This window comes from Engystomops pustulosus, chromosome 1, assembly GCF_040894005.1.
Source record: "Engystomops pustulosus chromosome 1, aEngPut4.maternal, whole genome shotgun sequence".
NCBI classification, from domain to species: Eukaryota; Metazoa; Chordata; class Amphibia; order Anura; family Leptodactylidae; genus Engystomops; species Engystomops pustulosus.
Genome location: NC_092411.1, coordinates 145,566,746 through 145,587,148, shown reverse-complemented (window position 1 = coordinate 145,587,148; position 20,403 = coordinate 145,566,746). Strand labels below are relative to the sequence as shown.

The window sequence follows — 20,403 nt, the reverse complement described above, 5'->3', positions numbered from 1 at the left end:
AGAGGGAATGCGTTCCCTCTTCGGCTGTCATTCAGACTAATGAGCCCTTACTTGTGCCTTATAATGCCATTATTATTAGTTGGGTGAAATGCCAATACAGGCAGTCCCCGGGTTACATACAAGATAGGGTCTGTAGGTTGAATTTGTATGTAAGTCAGAACTGTATATTTTATCATTGTAATCCCAGCCAGAACTTTTTTGGTCTCTGTGACAATTGGAACCAGGATTAACAATAAAGGTTCACTACAGACACCTGTGATAACTGTTATAGCTATTTATTGTAGCCTGGGGCTAAAGTACAATAAATTACTAATATCCAGTGGTCCGTTTGTAACTATGGGTCGTATGTAAGTCGAGTGTTCTTAAGTAGGGGACCGCCTGTATTGGTGTTTTCTTCAAAGGAACCACAGGGGTCCCTATTGTTGGGAAAACAGTGGGGGGCCAGTAGTGTCGCGTGCTACCAGACACTAGGTGTCACTATTGAGCAGTAAGGTTCTTACTTTAGATTAGTCAATGCTACTAAGTTGCAGCGTTATTAATTGACCTTAGTATTTATTATCGTCTATTGAATTCTGTCGCTTTGTGACTCCACTGTTTGTCTTGATCTTTCACAGTGCCGTTAGCACCAATATGCACACATATAGTATACCCACTCGTGCTACTATTTGTCACTCGTTCCATCTCATTCACACGTTTTTTTCTGCCACTGAACTAAATCTATCTCCAATTAATGTAATCAGCCCTTAGTCCGCTAAATAAAACTAACTAGACGTAGTAGTATCCGTGGCGTCCTCAGGGGTGCCGGGGCTAAGTGTGTGGTCAAACGGTCTGGAACTGCCATATAAGACCTTTGTTTGCGACATAATAGATGACGTCTTCCAGGCCATTACTTCAGGTGGATGCGGACCTCACTGAAGTAATGGGTAGTAGACCATCTATTACCTTCAGACGAGGTAAAAAGATACGAGAAAGACTGGTACACAGCCACTTTCGAATTAAGCCCCCAGAAGAAAAAAAGACCTGGCTTTCCACCCCAATATTGGGATCATACCCATGCGGTGATTGCAGTTTCTGCAGATATATGCTACGAATAAAACAATTCGAAATAAATGGAAAGGTTTTCTCCATTCAGAAATTTCTCAACTGCAGGAGCACTTGTGTCATTTACATAGCCCAATGCTCTTGCCCCAAAATATATGTTGGGAAAACCATTTAAGAATTTAGGAGATGGGTATCTTCCCATTTGAGCACGATCCGTACAGACAAGGAGACCTCATTGGCAAAACATGTAAAATTGTGCCATGAGGGTCGGATGGATCATTTAAGATTCTGGGCAATAGACTAGATAAAACCAGGACCCCGAAAGGAGAATATTGATAAAAAATTGTTGCAACTAGAAGCCCGCTGGATAGAGAGACTTGAATGCCTCAGCCCAAAAGGGCTAAACGAAGGTTTTACCTATGCTGCCTTTCTATAAATATGACCATTCTAAGACAATTCCCTCCCCTCCAACTATCCCTTCTTTCGGGGGTTCAGAAGAGATTGTTTGAAATATATAAAAATCCTTTTTTACCACGATACTAATTTCACTATAGAATACAGAAAAATATGACACCACGTTTACATATAGGTCTAACCTATTGGCTGTCCTATTCCGGACAGCCAATATAAATTAATAAATGCCATACAAAGAGGATACATTGTATAAGACTTAACTTCCATAAACTTCTTAAAGAATTACCATCTTTGGATGAAGGTAACCAATTTCAGCATAATAATGCGCTCAAAGTGAGATGACAACAATAGCACACCTAATCGGGACATAGGGATGATAGATAATTTAAATCCAAGCGCACGCGCAGGTCATCCTGACCGCCAATCAATATAAGAAATACACAAAGTTCTGGCGCATGCGCAACAGACCCCGCTCCCGAGACGGCTCCTTCTTTAACGATCGCCACGGACATACTTACCAGTAATAATTGTAAGTTCTTCCGCATGCGCGGACTCAGCTGACAGGGGCGACAACCAATAGGTAACATTCACTGGTAGTCATCCATTACATTGGACATCATCCATTACATTGCAAACAGAGGTCCTATATGGCAGTTCCGGACCGTTTGACCACACACTTAGCCCCGGCACCCCTGAGGACGCCACGGATATGGCGAAACATGTCGGGGGGGCTTTAGTGTCTAGTTAGTTTTATTTAGCAGACTAAGGGCTGATTACATTAATTGGAGATAGATTTAGTTCAGTGGCAGAAAAAAACGTGTGAATGAGATGGAACGAGTGACAAATAGTAGCACGAGTGGGTATACCATATGTGTGCATATTGGTGCTAACGGCACTGTGAAAGATCAAGACAAACACTGGAGTCACAAAGCGACAGAATTCAATAGACGATAATAAATACTAAGGTCAATTAATAACGCTGCAACTTAGTAGCATTGACTAATCTAAAGTAAGAACCTTACTGCTCAATAGTGACACCTAGTGTCTGGTAGCACGTCGACACTACATCTACCTGTAACACGGACACTGGCCCCCCACTGTTTTCCCAACAATAGGGACCCATGTGGTTCCTTTGAAGAAAACACCAATATTGGCATTTCACCCAACTAATAATAATGGCATTATAAGGCACAAGTAAGGGCTCATTAGTCTGAATGACAGCCGAAGAGGGAACGCATTCCCTCTACGACAAATTTGTATGTAAGCCCAGATGCCTTAAGCCAACATTAGCCAGTCACACAAAATACACAATCGTGTAGCCACAACTCCTTCCCTAATAATACTTATAGACATCAACCCTATAGTCTGTAGATTTTTAATCTTTATTTGTGTCACCAATCCCCTTTTAATAAAATGAAATAAAGATTGAAGTTTTAATGGGGCAAATGAATTCCCCCTCTACCTCTTGACCAATGGGTCTTTTGTGAGGCCACCTCAGGCCTTTTTAGTGAAATAACACTTATATACCTGTGCAAGCAGTATGCACCTAAAAGATCATGCAAAGTCTGACAGAAAATTGGCGCACACACCTTATGAAATGTGTCCCAATGTTTTTATAAGAATTCTTACTTGAGCAAAAATTTTGTTACCTGAACATGGATAGTAAAAGATGACTAAACCTGTCAACATCGATGCAATGATTTCATAGGAGTTATTCCTAAGGTTTCAAGAGAGCAGAGGTTAAATCAACCCCCTAATGTTGTTCCATTTTCTGTCAAGGCCTATTGTACCTACCATTGTGGTGTGGTAAAAATGGCTAAGCCACCAAAGTCAGGGCTTTGCCCTTCGTCTTATGTGCTGTGGCTAAGAAAATTGTTGAAAAATGTTTTGAATTCTTTTCCTAAGCTCTTGAGTCGTTTGCCTTACATAGACTAGTTCCCAGGGGCATAGACCATGTTTTGGGCTTTGCAATTCACATAATGGTTCAAATGATGGATATTACCACTTGAGCGCTGCACAAACTGCTCATCATCCAGCAAAAAGGGGCAAACGTTCCAATTACCACACAAATAAATTTCTTTAAGTTTAACACTGCAACTGATGTTGTATACCGATCTTTGGAAATGGCTTCTCACCAATTTATCCCTCGCAGTGGGTGCTTGTCTTGATATTTAGTGAGAATTGTCTTCAATGTGTCATTTAATCGGTGTTCATTTTGCAAAATCTACCAATGTGAATTCATAATTTTGTACAGGTCCAACCACTGATTATTATATCTAGTTATCAATCTTGAATTTATTATCCAGCTTTCTTTGTTTGGGTTTTAAAATATCATCCCGATTGGATTTCTTTGCATGTTCAAGACCCCGAGCTAAGGTTCCATTGTGATGGCACCATGTTCCAATGTGATGTCAGTGTTTCATTGCCTTTTCTTAAAGTTCCATTGTTATGTCATATTGTTTCATTGTGTGTTGCAATGCCCCATTTTGATGTCATAAAGTTCCATTGTGTTTTTATATTGTGTCATTTTGATGTCAGAGTGTTCTATATAAGGTTCAATTGGGATTTCACAACGTTTCATTATGATGTCACCATGTTCCATGGTGATGTCATACCATTCCAGTGTGATGTAACAATCTTTAAATCGTAAGGTTGCATTGTGATTGCATAAGGTTGCATGGTGATGTCACAATGTTCCAAACTGAGGTCATTCCACTTGAGGTTACATTGGAATGTCACAATGTTCCAATGTGGAGTTGCACAATTCCATTGTGATGTCACAAATTTTCATTATGTCATAATGTTCCAAAATGAAGGCATAAGGACCCATTGTGAGGTGATAAGGTCCCATTTAGATTTCACAAGGTTCCATTATTACGGCATAAGGTTCCATTTTGATGACACATTGTTCTGTTGCCTTTGCACACAAATAGCCTATATTATGTTATAATTGGCATTGCAATATTATAATAACGCATCGCCAGGGGTGTCCCCCTGCAGATTGCCTGCTAGGCAGCCAATCCGGCAATATGTTTGGGACAGGAGAAATATGCCCAAATACCGAACCTACACTTTGAGTCCACTAATTGTGATTTTATTAAAGGACATTGTGATATCACAATTGGGCTTTGTGATGTTGTAATGGGCATTGTGATATTACAGTGGGGCCTTGTCATTTCATATATGGTCATGTGATGGCATTAAGTGGATTTTTATATCATAATTATGATGTAATAATAGTGATACAATAAAGAACCATTGTTTTGAGTGGGCATTGTGATGTCATAATGGACATGCTGATATAAATGTGTATTGTGATGTCATATTAGGCACTGTGAGGTCATATTGGGACATTATGATGTCATACTAGGCATTGTGATGTCACCAGAATCAGACTGGCATGATAGGCCCACCCTCCATCAATATATTCCCCATATATTATCAGTAAGATTGAGTAAGTCATAATATTTTAAGTCAACCTAGAAGCAATAGACCACCGTGTCAAGTGATTGCTCTATTCACTTCTAAATGGGTTTGTCTTCTGATGGATCTTTAGGGATCATTGAGATCCTGAACCCACTCAGGGATTCTTTAGTATTCAGTCCATCTCAGATATAAAGATTTTGTATACCTTTTAAAAAAAAAATATATATATATATTTAGGATGTGTGTACCATAAATGTTTGAAGTCGGCCACTAGATGGCAAGAGTGAGCTCCATCACGCTGAAGGCTAATCACATGGAAAGATGAATAAAGTCACATTAATGCTGTTCACATGAAACTAAAAGGTGAGGTAATAAAAATAAAGCTCAGAGCAATGTCGTTTGTGTGCAGCTTCATTAAAATTTTATACAGTATCCTAATAAAATGTTTTTAATTATAATAGCTTGGCATGTGTACAAAATCAAAATCTTGATGCCTTCTTTACAACTTTGCCCGATAGAGAACTGAGTTCGTTGAGAGACGTGTGTGTGTGTGTATATATGTTATATATAACAGTGTAGTGTACAGAAAGATTTTTGTGCATTAATATACACTGACAGAGAAAAACCCAGAAATGTACATGTTTTTGCTAATTTGCTAAAATGTATTTATTAATTATTTATTTGCTAAAAGCTGAAATATCACATGATCATAAGTATCCAAACCCTTTGCTCAGTATTGAGTAGAAGCACCTTTTGAGCTAGTACAGGCAGTCTTCTGGCTTCTTGTAAATGTTGCAAGAAGTTTTTCACACCTGGATTTGGGGATCCTCTGCCATTCTTCATGCTCTTCAGTTCTGCCAGGTTGGATGTTGAACATGGCAGACAGCTATCTGGTTTCATCAGATCATAGAATCATATTTCTCATATCCTGGAGTCTTTCATGCGTTTTATTGTAAACTGACTTTTATATATCTTGCACTGAGGAGAGGCTTCCGTCTGCACACTCTGCCATAAAGCCCTGACTAGTTGGGGGCTTCAGTGATAGTTGACTCAGTGATCTTGGGGTTCTTATTTACCTCTCTGATCAAGGCACTTCTCCCATGATAGCTTAGTTTAGCTGGACGGCCAGGCCAAGGAAGAGTTGCACTCATCCCATCTTCCATTTAAGGATTATGGAGGCAACTATGCTCTTAGGAACCTTGAGTGCTGCAGAAATTCTTTTGTAACCTTTTCCAGATGTGTTCCTTGAAACAATGCTGTCTCTGAGCTCCTTGGGCAGTCCCTTAGACCTCATGATTCTCATGTGCTCTAACTTGCACTGTGAGCTGTGAGGTCTTATAAAGACAGGTATGTGCCTTTCCTAATCAAGTCCAATCAGTTTAATTAAACACAGGAAGGAGTAAAACCACCTAAAGGAGGTTCAGAAAGAAATGGACAACATGTGGGTTAAATTGTCACAGCAAAGGGTCTGAATTTCTAAGACCGTGTGATATTTCAGGTTTTCTTGTTCAATGAATACATTTCTTTTTTGTGACAATATGGAGAGCAGAGTGTACATTAATGAGCAAAAAAAATAACATAGCTAAATAAAATCCAGTAGTCCAGCAGTGTAGCCCCATGTAAAATGCTGCAAAACAGTAAAATAGAAACTGGTAAAGGCTAAATGCATGACAGACGTATTACTGCACACAGTTTGTATAGCTATGTAACCATTATAACACAAAGGGCAAGAGCAGAATAAGGAAACATGGTTATTTTCTTCTAGGAAAACAGCACTGCGTTTCAATATGTGTGTCTTTTATTAAAGATATACATGTAGACCACAGCACACACATTTTGATTTACAGTTGTGCATTAACATTTCTGGTGATATCCATCTTAAAAATAGTCATTAAGTATTTGAAAAACAGATCAATTTATCCGATGTTTTGGTCCATCTGTCAACCTTTTTCAAGCCAGATCTGTATAAAATAAGAACACAATAAGGAAATGTCTTGAAGGAGAATAAAAGAGAGAGAGCTTTGATGAGAGAGGAAGATAAGGTATGAGGCCGTCTGCAAACAAACATAATTGGTCCATGGAATTGGACCCTATGCTGTTCAGTAATCGCCCGAGCAAAGTGCAGTGGATAGAAGTCCAAATATGATGCAAGGACTCAACTGCAGTACCTGCACTGTAAGTTGTTATAGTGCCAGCACTGAGGCTCAAGGAGGGAGTCTTTGGCTTGGTCTCAGTCTAAGGCTACATTCAGATGATGTATGCCCCCGTACCATAGTACGGCGGGCATACATCGGTGCTGCGGCGAGGAGCAGGGGATGAGTGCAGCACATGTCCTATCTTTCTACAGGCTACGAAGTGCTACGGTGCCCCACGTGTGCAGCACCGTACCGCTCCCGTACAGGGTCGTGAGCCCATAGAAGTGTATGGGGGGCGTATATCGGCCGTATATACGTCGACCCTACGTCCCCCATACATGTGTGTGAATGTAACCTAAATGGAAGAAAATCATTTGGTTTTACATTTTCATCTTTTCAGAGGCATAACTTTTGTATTTTCTGGTTGAGGGCTCTGATTTTTCCACTTTTCAGTAGTACCATTTTGGGGCACATACCTTTTTTCAATCACTTTGTAGAACATTTTCTGCATGTGCAAACAGTTAGTCCAGCAGGATATGACATATGCTAGTATCAGGAAGCCCAGAGACCTTAACTGGATTTTACAAATGACAACACCCACTGAGTATGGTGCGGGCTTTAGGACGTCACTTCCTGCAGTTCACTATTATGTCCATATGCAAGGGTAACTAAACCTCTGAAGCAATTTTTTAGAAATGATTGGAGCAGGTGGCAGCTACTTGTATCTGCCTTCTTTCTGCTCTTTTTCCTGCACTTTCTCTTACCAAATTACTGGGAATGTGGTGAAATTGGTAGAAAAAACGCAGTTGTTTTTATAAGCTTTCTATTGATGGTAGATATTTCTTAATTAGAAGTCCTTAGGACTTCTTTTATTCCAATATGATTGTGGAAATATAGAGTTATAAAAGTGATGCAAATTACCATGGGGTGCTCAGGCTACGCCACACAAGGTAGGGCCCTTTTGGACCATCAGGCTCTAGATCATTAATTTAACATCATGGGTGCAACCTTCATAAATTGCACACATGATGCTAAAAATATCCAGCCTCCTCTGTCCCCTTACAGCTGGCCATATCCTCTCCAAAGCCTGCCTAAAGGTTCAAAAAATGTGATAACTGAAAAACTAAAAAAAAGCAGCACTCTTTCCCCCTGGCTTTAGGTCAAATGTTGTGATCCAGTGAAGAATGAATGACATCTGTCATTTCTGGACCACATTGCTGATGCAAGGAAAATCAATGGGCTTAAATATGGATTGAAGAATATATCTGCTTACCTTTAAACCATGTGATATCCCAGAACTCCTGACAGTCTGCCACGCGTCGGGAGGCGGGCCGTCAGACAAACCAACGGATTCAGACTACGCGCGGGATTTAACAAAGCAATTTGTGTCGCAAGCCATGCACTTACATTCACCCGGAGGAAGATGGTGAACTCCAGCAGACCTCATCGGGGAAGCGACACATGTAGGAACTCAGGTGCACGATCTTCATAAATCGCGGCAGATGTGGATTCCGGCGGACAACGCACCTCAGGGATCGCGCAGGGACCAGGTAAGTAAATGTGCCGCATGATGTTAAAAATATCCAGCCTCCTCCGTTCCCTTACAGCTGGACATATCCTTTCCAAAGAATATATCTGCCTACCTTTAAACCATGTGGTGTTCCAGAACTCCTGACAGTCTGCCACTGGTTCATCCAGAGCGCCCGAAGCCTTATCCCACGATCCAGTGGTTGCACAAAATGCCAGGATCCTCCGTGTCCATAAAAGGCCTGTCTTCCTTGGCAACCAAAGAGTCTTGCCAATTTTTTTTTCTAACAGATATGAACCGTTCCTTGAGAGCAAGGAAGTGGTATGCAATGCTAATACAAAAAGTCTCTGACCATGACACAAATGGTCACAAGAAGTAAAAATTTTGGACCATCATGCTTTAGATCATTAATTTAACATCATGTGTGCAAACTTCATAAATTGTGCACGTAGGGGCACATTTACTTACCTGGTTCCTGTGCGATCCCCGATCCGGACTGTCCGACGAGGATGAACTCTGCCGCAATTCATGAAGATCGTGTGCCCGATATCCTGCATGTGTCTCTTCCCTGATCAGGTCCGCCGGAGTTCACCTTCTTCTTCCTGGTGTATGTAAGTGCATGGCTTGCGACACAATTTTTAAGTTAAATCTCGCGGTTTATCCGAATCTGTCGGATCGTCCGACGGCCGTCCCCCCATTTGTGCTGCATGAAAGCCTGCGCAACTGCACCAAAATCCGATTGCGGGCGACAAAAACTCCTTTTAAATCCCTGCCCCAGTAGCGCAAAAAGGAAATCGTCGGGATGTCCGACGAAAGCGCAGTCTGTGGGGCCCTTAGTAAATGAGCCCCATGATGTTAAAAATATCCAGCCCCTTCCGTCCCCTTACAGCTGGACACATCCTCTCCAAAGCCTGCTTATTGGTTCAAAAAATTAGACAATTGAAAAACAAAAATAAAAAGCAGCACTCTTTCCCCCTGGCATCAGGTCAAATATTGTGATCCAGTCAAGAATAAATTACATCTGTCTTCCATTTCTGGACCACAATGCTGATGCAAGGGCAAACCAATGGGCTTAAAAATGGATTAAAGAATATATCTGCCTACCTTTAAACCATGTGATGTCCCAGAACTCCTGACAGTCTGCCACTGGTTCATCCAGAGCGCCCAAAGCCTCATTCCATGATCCAACGGTTGCACAAAACGCCAGGATCCTCCTTGTCCATAAAATGCTTCTTTCTTGGCAACCAAAGAGTCTTACCAATTTTCTATTTCCTAACAGATATGACCTGTTCCTTGTTCAAAGCGACAGCAAGAAATGATGTGCAACGCCTATACGAAAGTCTCTGTGGCCGTGACACAAAGGGTCACTAGTAGAAAATATTTTGGACCATCAGGCTTTAAGATCATTACCGTATATAATCGAGTATAAGCCGACCCGGGTATAAGCCGAGACCCCTAATTTTACCACAGAAAACTGGGAAAACCTATTGACTCGAGTATAAGCCGAGGGTGTAGTATACAGCCAGCCCCCATGTAGTATACAGTCTGCCCCCTTGCAGTATACAGCCTGCCCCCGTATAGAATACAGCCTGCCCCCTTGCAGCATACAGCCTGCCCCCTTGCAGCATACAGCCTGCCCCCGTGTAGCATACAGCCTGCCCCCGTGTAGCATACAGCCTTCCCCCTTGTAGCATACAGCCTGCCCCCGTGTAACATACAAAAAAAAAAAAAACTTAATACTCACCCTCCAGTGTCCCCGGAGACCCTAATTTTACCACAGAAAACTGGGAAAACCTATTGACTCCAGTATAAGCCGAGGGTGTAGTATACAGCCAGCCCCATGTAGCATACAGCCAGCCAGCACCCATGTAATATACAGCCTGCCCCCTTCCAGTATGCAGCCTGCCCCCTTGCAGAATACAACCTGCCACCTTGCAGTATACAGCCTGCCCCTGTGTAGCATACAGCCTGCCCCTTGTATCATACAGCCTGCCCCCATGTAGCATACAGCCTGCCCCCTTGCAGTATACAGCCTGCCCCCTTGCAGTATACAGCCTGCCCCCTTGCAGTATACAGCCTGCCCCCGTGTAGAATACAACCTGCCCCCTTGTAGAATACAGCCTGCCCCTGTGTAGAATACAACCTGCACCCGTGTAGCATACCGCCTGCCCCCGTGTAGCATACCGCCTGCCCCGTGTAGAGTACAGCCAGCCCCCGTGTAGAATACAGCCTGCCCCCGTGTAACATACAGATAAAAAAAATAAACTTAATACTCACCCTCCGGTGTCCCCGATGTTCGTTGCGGCTCCCGATCCCCGTCGCGGCTCCCGGCGGCTTCTTCACTCTTCTATCTTCTCTAGCCGGAAGAGTCGCGTCCATGCGATCTGCCGGCCGTTGCACACTGTGATGCACTTGCCCCTAGTCCCTGGTTGTGACTCCTTACTGTATTGTTCAGCACTTCCCCCAGTCCCTGGTTGTGACTCCTCACTGTAGTCTTCAGCACTTGCCCCCAGTCCCTGGTTGTGACTCCTCACTGTAGTGTTCAGCACTTGCCCCTAGTCACTGATTGTGACTCCTCACTGTAGTGTTCAGCACTTGCCCCTAGTCCCTGGTTGTGACTCCTTACTGTATTGTTCAGCACTTCCCCCAGTCCCTGGTTGTGACTACTCGCTGTAGTAATCAGCACTTGCCCCCAGTCCCTGGTTGTGACTCCTCGCTGTAGTGATCAGCACTTGCCCCCAGTCCCTGGTTGTGACTCCTCGCAGTAGTGATCAGCACTTGCCCCCAGTCCCTGGTTGTGACTCCTCGCTGTAGTGATCAGCACTTGCCCCCAGTCCCTGGTTGTGACTCCTCGCTGTAGTGATCAGCACTTGCCCCCAGTCCCTGGTTGTGACTTCTCGCTGTAGTGATCAGCACTTGCCCCCAGTCCCTGGTTGTGACTCCTCGCTGTAGTGATCAGCACTTGCCCCCAGTCCCTGGTTGTGACTCCTCGCTGTAGTGATCAGCACTTGCCCCCAGTCCCTGGTTGTGACTCCTCGCTGTAGTGATCAGCACTTGCCCCCAGTCCCTGGTTGTGACTCCTCGCTGTAGTGATCAGCACTTGCCCCCAGTCCCTGGTTGTGACTCCTCGCTGTAGTGATCAGCACTTGCCCCCAGTCCCTGGTTGTGACTCCTCGCTGTAGTGATCAGCACTTGCCCCCAGTCCCTGGTTGTGACTCCTCGCTGTAGTGATCAGCACTTGCCCCCAGTCCCTGGTTGTGACTCCTCGCTGTAGTGATCAGCACTTGCCCCCAGTCCCTGGTTGTGACTCCTCGCTGTAGTGATCAGCACTTGCCCCCAGTCCCTGGTTGTGACTCCTCGCTGTAGTGATCAGCACTTGCCCCCAGTCCCTGGTTGTGACTCCTCGCTGTAGTGATCAGCACTTGCCCCCAGTCCCTGGTTGTGACTCCTCGCTGTAGTGATCAGCACTTGCCCCCAGTCCCTGGTTGTGACTCCTCGCTGTAGTGATCAGCACTTGCCCCCAGTCCCTGGTTGTGACTCCTCGCTGTAGTGATCAGCACTTGCCCCCAGTCCCTGGTTGTGACTCCTCGCTGTAGTGTTCAGACAGTATGTCCCCAGTCCCCTGTCTGACCTAATGTGGTCACAATTATCTCCGGGACAGCTCCTTCCTTCTGGCTAGCTCTGGCAGCTTGTGCACCAGCAGCAGTTCTGCAGAGTGATAGCGCCTTAATTGCTCCCCAGGTACAGGGAAAAGTATATGCATCTGTAGACGCATCCGGCTTATTTGAAGAAGTAAAACTGCTGACATAGACAATAGTACAGGTGTTATTGGGATGTCTGACGGGATGCCAGTATAAGTTCTGCTTGTATTCCACTTTAAAACACAATGCAACAGGAGCGTTAAGGGGCTTGTGCTGATCGCATCTGCAATTCCACTGAAATACATAATGCATAATTAGCAAAACGTGTGGTGCATGCTTCCCATCATGAGCTTTTTAGTGGAAACATAGATATACACTCACCGGCCACTTTATTAGGTACACCTGTCCAACTGCTCGTTAACACTTAATTTCTAATCAGCCAATCACATGGCGGCAACTCAGTGCATTTAGGCATGTAGACATGGTCAAGACAATCCCCTGCAGTTCAAACCGAGCATCAGTATGGGGAAGAAAGGTGATTTGAGTGCCTTTGAACGTGGCATGGTTGTTGGTGCCAGAAGGGCTGGTCTGAGTATTTCAGAAACTGCTGACCTACTGGGATTTTCACGCACAACCATCTCGAGGGTTTACAGAGAATGGTCCGAAAAAGAAAAAACATCCAGTGAGCGGCAGTTCTGTGGACGGAAATGCCTTGTTGATGCCAGAGGTCAGAGGAGAATGGGCAGACTGGTTCGAGCTGATAGAAAGGCAACAGTCACTGAAATTGCCACCCGTTACAACCAAGGTAGGCAGAAGAGCATCTCTGAACGCACAGTACGTCGAACTTTGAGGCAGATGGGCTACAGCAGCAGAAGACCACACCGGGTGCCACTCCTTTCAGCTAAGAACAGGAAACTGAGGCTACAATTTGCACAAGCTCATCGAAATTGGACAGTAGAAGATTGGAAAAACGTTGCCTGGTCTAATGAGTCTCGATTTCTGCTGCGACATTCGGATGGTAGGGTCAGAATTTGGCGTCAACAACATGAAAGCATGGATCCATCCTGCCTTGTATCAACGGTTCAGGCTGGTGGTGTCATGGTGTAGGGAATATTTTCTTGGCACTCTTTGGGCCCCTTGGTACCAATTGAGCATCGTTGCAACGCCACAGCCTACCTGAGTATTGTTGCTGACCATGTCCATCCCTTTATGACCACAATGTACCCAACATCTGATGGCTACTTTCAGCAGGATAATGCGCCATGTCATAAAGCTGGAATCATCTCAGACTGGTTTCTTGAACATGACAATGAGTTCACTGTACTCAAATGGCCTCCACAGTCACCAGATCTCAATCCAATAGAGCATCTTTGGGATGTGGTGGAACGGGAGATTCGCATCATGGATGTGCAGCCGACAAATCTGCAGCAACTGTGTGATGCCATCATGTCAATCTCTGAGGAATGCTTCCAGCACCTTGTTGAATCTATGCCACGAAGAATTGAGGCAGTTCTGAAGGCAAAAGGGGGTCCAACCCGTTATTAGCATGGTGTACTTAATAAAGTGGCCGGTGAGTCACCCAACGGTAGGATGAATGTAGCCTAACTCAGTAAATGCACCCCACTTGCAAAGAACAATCGGGTGCAGAGCCTGTAGCAGGCAGTTCACACACCGCCTACAACGACAGCAGCGTAGAAGATTAAAGTGTTAAGCCACAACTAAAAATGCAATATCACGATAGTAATATGAAGTTAAATAGCCTCTCTAATGGGAAGTGTGCACGCTTAGACCTGCAGTGCGCAACATTGTTTCACTTGTCTCTGACCACACTAAGAACAGTAAACAGAGCTTTTAATTGCTTAAAATTAGTTTTCAACACATATTGTAAAAATAAAAAAAAAGTGGAAAGCATACCCTCCTACATCCCTTCAATTTATGGTAATACAAACAGAACACCTGCATGTAGGAGGATTATACTCCCAGCCTTTGTCCTATAAGTTTATAGATACATTTTATCATTTTGTGTACAATTTTTACCAATAATAACTATTAAAGTTATATTTTACTGCCATCTTGTTCCTTCTACTACCCCCCCCCTTCTTTCCCTATATAAAAGATTATGCCCATAGCAACCAATCACTGTGCCTCTTTAATACTACAAGTGAAAAATTCTAAGTTAGAACTAAACAAAATCATCAATCATCAATCGCATTGTTTTTACTATTGACAACTTTTCAGGGTCATAACTTCTGTATTTTTCTGTTGTCAGACCTCGTTGAGGGCTTATTTTTTGAGAAAACAGTTGTTCTTTTCAGTCGTATCATATTAGGGAACGTAACTTTTTTTGATCACTTTTTAGAACATTTTTTGTGATGGTGTTTGATGGAAAATTGAATATTATGGGAAGTTTTTCGAGTTTTTTTTTTACGTAGTTCACCGAGAGGTTTCAATATTGATTTAGATTTATTGTACAGATTAATACGGACGCGGTGATACCAAATATGTACGTGTTTTTGCGTTTTATTTACTTTATTTGCATTTTATGTGTTACTGGGGAGATTATGGGACTTTTATTTTATTTATTTATTTAATTATATTATAAAAAGATTAAATTTATTTTTTTAACTTTTTTTACACTTTCTACTTCTTGGCTTGGATAAGCGATCATCCGATCGCTTATTCAAGCCTTTACACTGCAATACACTTGTATTGCAGTGTATACAGTAAGTAACTGAGCAGGCGGAACCCGGCACAGAGAGGAGCTGACAGCCCCGGGTCACTCGTCGGAACCCGGGGCTGAGGCAGGAGGGATCGGATCCCCCGGTAAGCACATCGGGGGGGTCCGATCCACGGGGGACACACTTGTAAAGGGTTAAACACCCGGGATCGGAGGTTTTTCCGATCCCGGGTGTTAGTGCCGGGTCTGGGCTGTGATATCACAGCCCGACACCGGCACCAGCGAGACTCGGTGTCCCGAAAACTTCTTCTGACGCGCCGCCGTAGAAAGGCGTACGCGTCAGAAGAAGTACCCTTAATGACCGCCGTAAAAAGCCGATGGTTGCTAGGGGCAACAAAGACACATTTTTAAGTAGGTCCAAAAGAAAAAGTGTGTGTTGCCCATAGCAACCAGTGACTGCTTTCAATTAACCCCTTAATGACCGCCCTATCGGCTTTTTACGGCGGTCATTAAGGGTACTTCTTCTGACGCGTACGCCTTTCTACGGCGGCGCGTCAGAAGAAGTTTTCGGGACACCGAGTCTCGCTGGTGCCGGTGTCGGGCTGTGATATCACAGCCCAGACCCGGCACTAACACCCGGGATCGGAAAAACCTCCGATCCCGGGTGTTTAACCCTTTACAAGTGTGTCCCCCGTGGATCGGACCCCCCCGATGTGCTTACCGGGGGATCCGATCCCTCCTGCCTCAGCCCCGGGTTCCGACGAGTGACCCGGGGCTGTCAGCTCCTCTCTGTGCCGGGTTCCGCCTGCTCAGTTACTTACTGTATACACTGCAATACAAGTGTATTGCAGTGTAAAGGCTTGAATAAGCGATCGGATGATCGCTTATCCAAGCCAAGAAGTAGAAAGTGTAAAAAAAGTTAAAAAAAAAAATTAAATCTTTTTATAATATAATTAAATAAATAAATAAAATAAAAGTCCCATAATCTCCCCAGTAACACATAAAATGCAAATAAAGTAAATAAAACGCAAAAACACGTACATATTTGGTATCACCGCGTCCGTATTAATCTGTACAATAAATCTAAATCAATATTGAAACCTCTCGGTGAACTACGTAAAAAAAAAACTCGAAAAACTTCCCATAATATTCAATTTTCCATCAAACACCATCACAAAAAATGTTCTAAAAAGTGATCAAAAAAAGTTACGTTCCCTAATATGATACGACTGAAAAGAACAACTGTTTTCTCAAAAAATAAGCCCTCAACGAGGTCTGACAACAGAAAAATACAGAAGTTATGACCCTGAAAAGTTGTCAATAGTAAAAACAATGCGATTTTCTCCAATATTGGTTTTGCTCAGGAAAATTGAGCAAAGATAAGAAAAACTATATAAATGAGGTATCACCGCAATCGTAGTGAACCAGAGAATAAAGATAAAATATTATTTTTACGTTATGGTGAAGTTGTTTTACATATGTTGAGGGGTGAACTTTCTATAGTGGGGTCATTTATGGGGTTTTACTATTATTTAGGCCTCTCAAAGTCACTTGGAAGCTGAGTTGTCCCTCAAAATGTGAGTTTTGGCAATTTTCATGAAAATAAGAAAAATCGCACCTAAAGTTCTGCACCTCATAACATCCTAGAAAAATGACCGGAAACATGAAATATCATCCCAACATAAAGCAGATATTCTGTAAATGTTAATTATCAAACTTTTTGGGTAGTTTTACATCTTGTCTGGAAACCAGAACATTTCAAACTTGGAAAATGAAGAATTTTTACAAACTTTTGCCAAATTTTCACTTTTTTTCAGAACGAAACGCAAAACTTATCACTTAAATTTTATAACTAACATAAAGTACAATGTGTCACGAGAAAACATTCTCAAAATCACCTGGATATGTTAAAGCGTTCCGAAGTTATAACCAATTATCGTGAGACATGTCAGATTTGAAAAATCGAGTCTGGTCATTGAGCTGAAAACTAGTGTCGGTGATAAGGGGTTAAAGAGTTAAATTGTATGTTTACATCGCCCCTGTCAGATATTTGGGTTGGGATTTATTTACAAACTAAACATAATTCTGGCAAACATATTACAGCTGTGGGGGGAGCAGATAAATTCCTCAGCATACGGCTTCTTCAGCATACTACCTGATACAAGATCTTATTAACACCTCAATCACCGGGAGTCCTACACAACCATTGGAGAAGCCATAAAACTAGCAACCACTAGATGGAGCCTGCGCCTAAAAATATAATCTTCATACCTGCATTAGGAGTTTCTCTATTGTCGTGGCTGTCGAGTCCTCTCCTCCCGGCTGTAGCTGCTCCTCCGCGGTGGTTGGACCTCCCCTCCCCGCTGTAGCTCCTCCTCTTCTGCAACAAGACCTCGCCTCCCGGCTGTAACTCCTCCAGAGGAGGAGGAGGAGGATTGTCTGCAGTGGTTATCTTTTTGACAATAGCTCCTCTATAGGATTTGTTGCTGGTCGCTCACCTTGGTTTTTGGCCGTAGCTCCTCTTCAAATAATGGCTGCACATCTGTACATTCCGTTGGAGATGTCACAATGTACAGCGTGTGGGCGGGGTATCTGCATGGCGCCACGCGAGTGGCTAGAAACAACAACAGCTTATAGGCACCTGTGTATTGGCTGTAACAATACTGTATATATGCAGGGCAGGTGTTTGTGCCCAGGGGGCCCCATGGCCATCTGAGGTATGGGACTTAAGTCACTGGTTTGAAATGTGTGCTCTGCCACTACACTGCATGTTTTATTTATTCGTTTTTATTAGTTTTATTGCATTCTGTGTACATGTTACTGATCTACAAGGACTGTTATAGATCAGGCCACATGACAAGCCAGTCCTACAAGTCTGTGAGACGCCAGCCTCGTGACAACTAATCGGTGCGCTCTGATAATGGCAATGGGGGAAGAGGGGTTTGGAGAAGTTAACTAAACTTTCCAAGTAATTTTAGTTTTTAAAGTATGAGTCCTAATAATAAATGTAAATGTACTTTTAATAATAAATTCTTTTATTTATATAGCGCACACAGATTACACAGCGCTGCACAGAGCTTGTCAGATCAGTTCCTGTCCCCAATGGGATTCACAATCTAATCAACCTACCAGTATGTTTTGGAGTGTGGGAGGATACAGGAGGACCCAGAGGAAACTCATGCAAACATGAGGGAACATACAAACTCTTACTTTTATAATTTATTTTGTATTTTTCTGTTTTATGAAAGTATGTTTGATAAAAGTGCCTTTTCTGTCAATTTATTACTTGGCTGGTTTCTGTGGTTTTTAGGGTTCCTTTCACACAATGTATGCCAAGCCTGGGCCAGGATTGGAGAAGGGGTGGAGTGCAGCTCAGCCTTATGTATGGGAATCATAGAGCAAGCGCTATCTTTTTGACATCTAGGGTATGGTACAATGGGCATTAGGTCCATTTATATGAATGGACGTATTGCCAATTGGAATGAATGTGGCTCTGTGCTACCTGTACCGAAATGGTGCTTTACACCTTAAAAAATAATGCTGCATCAAAGCGGCCTAACCTAGATAGAGTACGGACAATGCTAACACTTGGGTGTGCACCTTGCTCCGACATCAAGCAAGGAGCAGGGCATTCTATCCCCTGCAAAGGATGATGGAGTGATTGTCACTATGGCGCACACTGGTAGTCAAAAGTGATTCGGAGAGTACTTCACAACAAATCTGTTTATTGGTGTCTCGGTAACACAACGTGTTTCGGAATCAGCGGCGATTCCTTTTTCAAGTGAGGAGAGACTAGAAGCTCAGGTCTTAAGTGTCTTCCCAGAGTTGCGAGCTTCTAGTCTCTCCTCACTTGAAAAAGGAATTGCCACTGATTCCGAAACGCGTTGTGTTACCCCATCATCCCATGCATCTGATCCAGACCGGTGTGGCTACTGCGCTCTGATGATCCCGTCAACAGGCAGCGCTTTTTGGTCTCTCCCGGTTCCCCTCTCCTATCCCCTGCAAAGGACAGGTCCCAGCCGGGACAAGAGAGAGACTCCTAATGCAGGTATGAAGATTATATTTTTAGGCGCAGGCTCCATCCAGTGGTTGCTAGTTTTATGGCTTCTCCAGCGGTTGTGTAGGGCTCCCGGGGATTGAGGTGTTAATAAGATCTTGTATCAGGTAGTATGCTGCAGAAGCCGTATGCTGAGGGATTATTCTGCTCCCCCCACAGCTGTAATATGTTTGCCAGAACTATGTTTAGTTTGTAAATAAATCCCAACACAAATATTTGACAGGGGAAGACTGTGCAGTAGCTGTGTGCAGGGGGAATTCTCCCTGAGGAGATGTGGGGCAGAGGAATGGGAGGGAATAGATGTGTCAGGCTCCCTGCTGAGCAGGACCCATGTCATGGGGAAAGTTAGTCGCCTGTCCATATCTCGTATTTCTACATCTCTAAAAGGGCTTTCTTTTTTATGTGTTGGGCAATCTGGGGGCTGGCTGGCTATATACGAAAGGGGGCAGGCTGACTGTAAACTACAGGGGGCTGGCTATATACTAAAGGGGACTGTCTGGCTGTATACTAAAGGGGGCTGGCTGACTGTATACTACAGGGGGCTGGCTATATACTAAAGGGGGCTGGCTTACTGAATACTAAAGGGGGCTGGCTGACTGAATACAAAAGGGGACTGGCTGGCTGTATACTAATGAGGGCTGGCTGTACACTAAAGGGGGCTTGCTGGCTATATACTAAAGGGGGCATTTAGGCCATATACTAAAGGGGGCTGGCTGTATACTAAAGGGGGCTGGCTGTATACTAAAGGGACTGTCTTTATACGAAAGGGGACTGACTGGCTTTATACGAAAGGGGGCTGGCTGTATGCTCCTGTGCTCAGTCAGAATCAGTTGGATCGTCCATTGGCATGCCCCCCAATTTGTGTCGCATAGAGGCCTGCGCAGCTATGCAAAAAAACATTCACGTGCGCCAAAATCCCAGTGCAGACACCTGTTAAATACCTGTCTCAGTTGTGTAATCCCCGAAAAGGTGCAAAGTCTGACGAAAGTGAGCAGGGCAACCCTTAGTAAATGAGCCCCAATGTTCTATCTTTTTAAGGGGTAGGGAGTGGTACATGTGCGGCACCGTACCCCTCCCGTTGGGCACCGTGCGCCCATTGCCGTCTATGGGGGACAAATATTGGCTGTATATACGTCGGCCGTACATATACGTCCCCCATACGGCAGTGTGAATGTAACCTTAGTCAGATTTGTTAGAGAACATCTGTAAGCAGCTAAATTTTACAATAAAATGTACACATACATATTTAAAAATCATTTCAAATGTGTTAAACCTAATGCCAGTACATCCTTAACCCCTTAGCGCTCTGCGCCGTAGCTGTACTGCGCTGAGTCCCGCGAATAGCGCTCAGCGCAGTACAGCTACTGCGCAGAGACGATGCCGGTTCAGTGCTGTATAGCAGCCGAACCGGCATCGTTAGCCGCGGGATTTCAACGGTAATCTACCGTTGACATCCCCGGCTAACACCCGCGGTAGGAGTGGGC

The 20,403-nt window shown here is 43.8% G+C and overlaps 1 long non-coding RNA gene across 2 annotated transcripts in view; it reads right to left on the bottom strand.

Moving 5' to 3' along the window:
• The window catches only part of LOC140091353 (uncharacterized), a 52,581-nt gene extending 35,298 nt beyond the window's left edge, over nucleotides 1-17,283 (bottom strand). For both annotated transcript variants that reach the window (XR_011850067.1, XR_011850066.1), the window contains exon 1: nucleotides 17,134-17,283. This is a non-coding gene — a long non-coding RNA (uncharacterized lncRNA). The remainder of the gene's footprint in view (nucleotides 1-17,133) is intronic.
• Nucleotides 17,284-20,403: the final 3,120 nt, after the last annotated feature.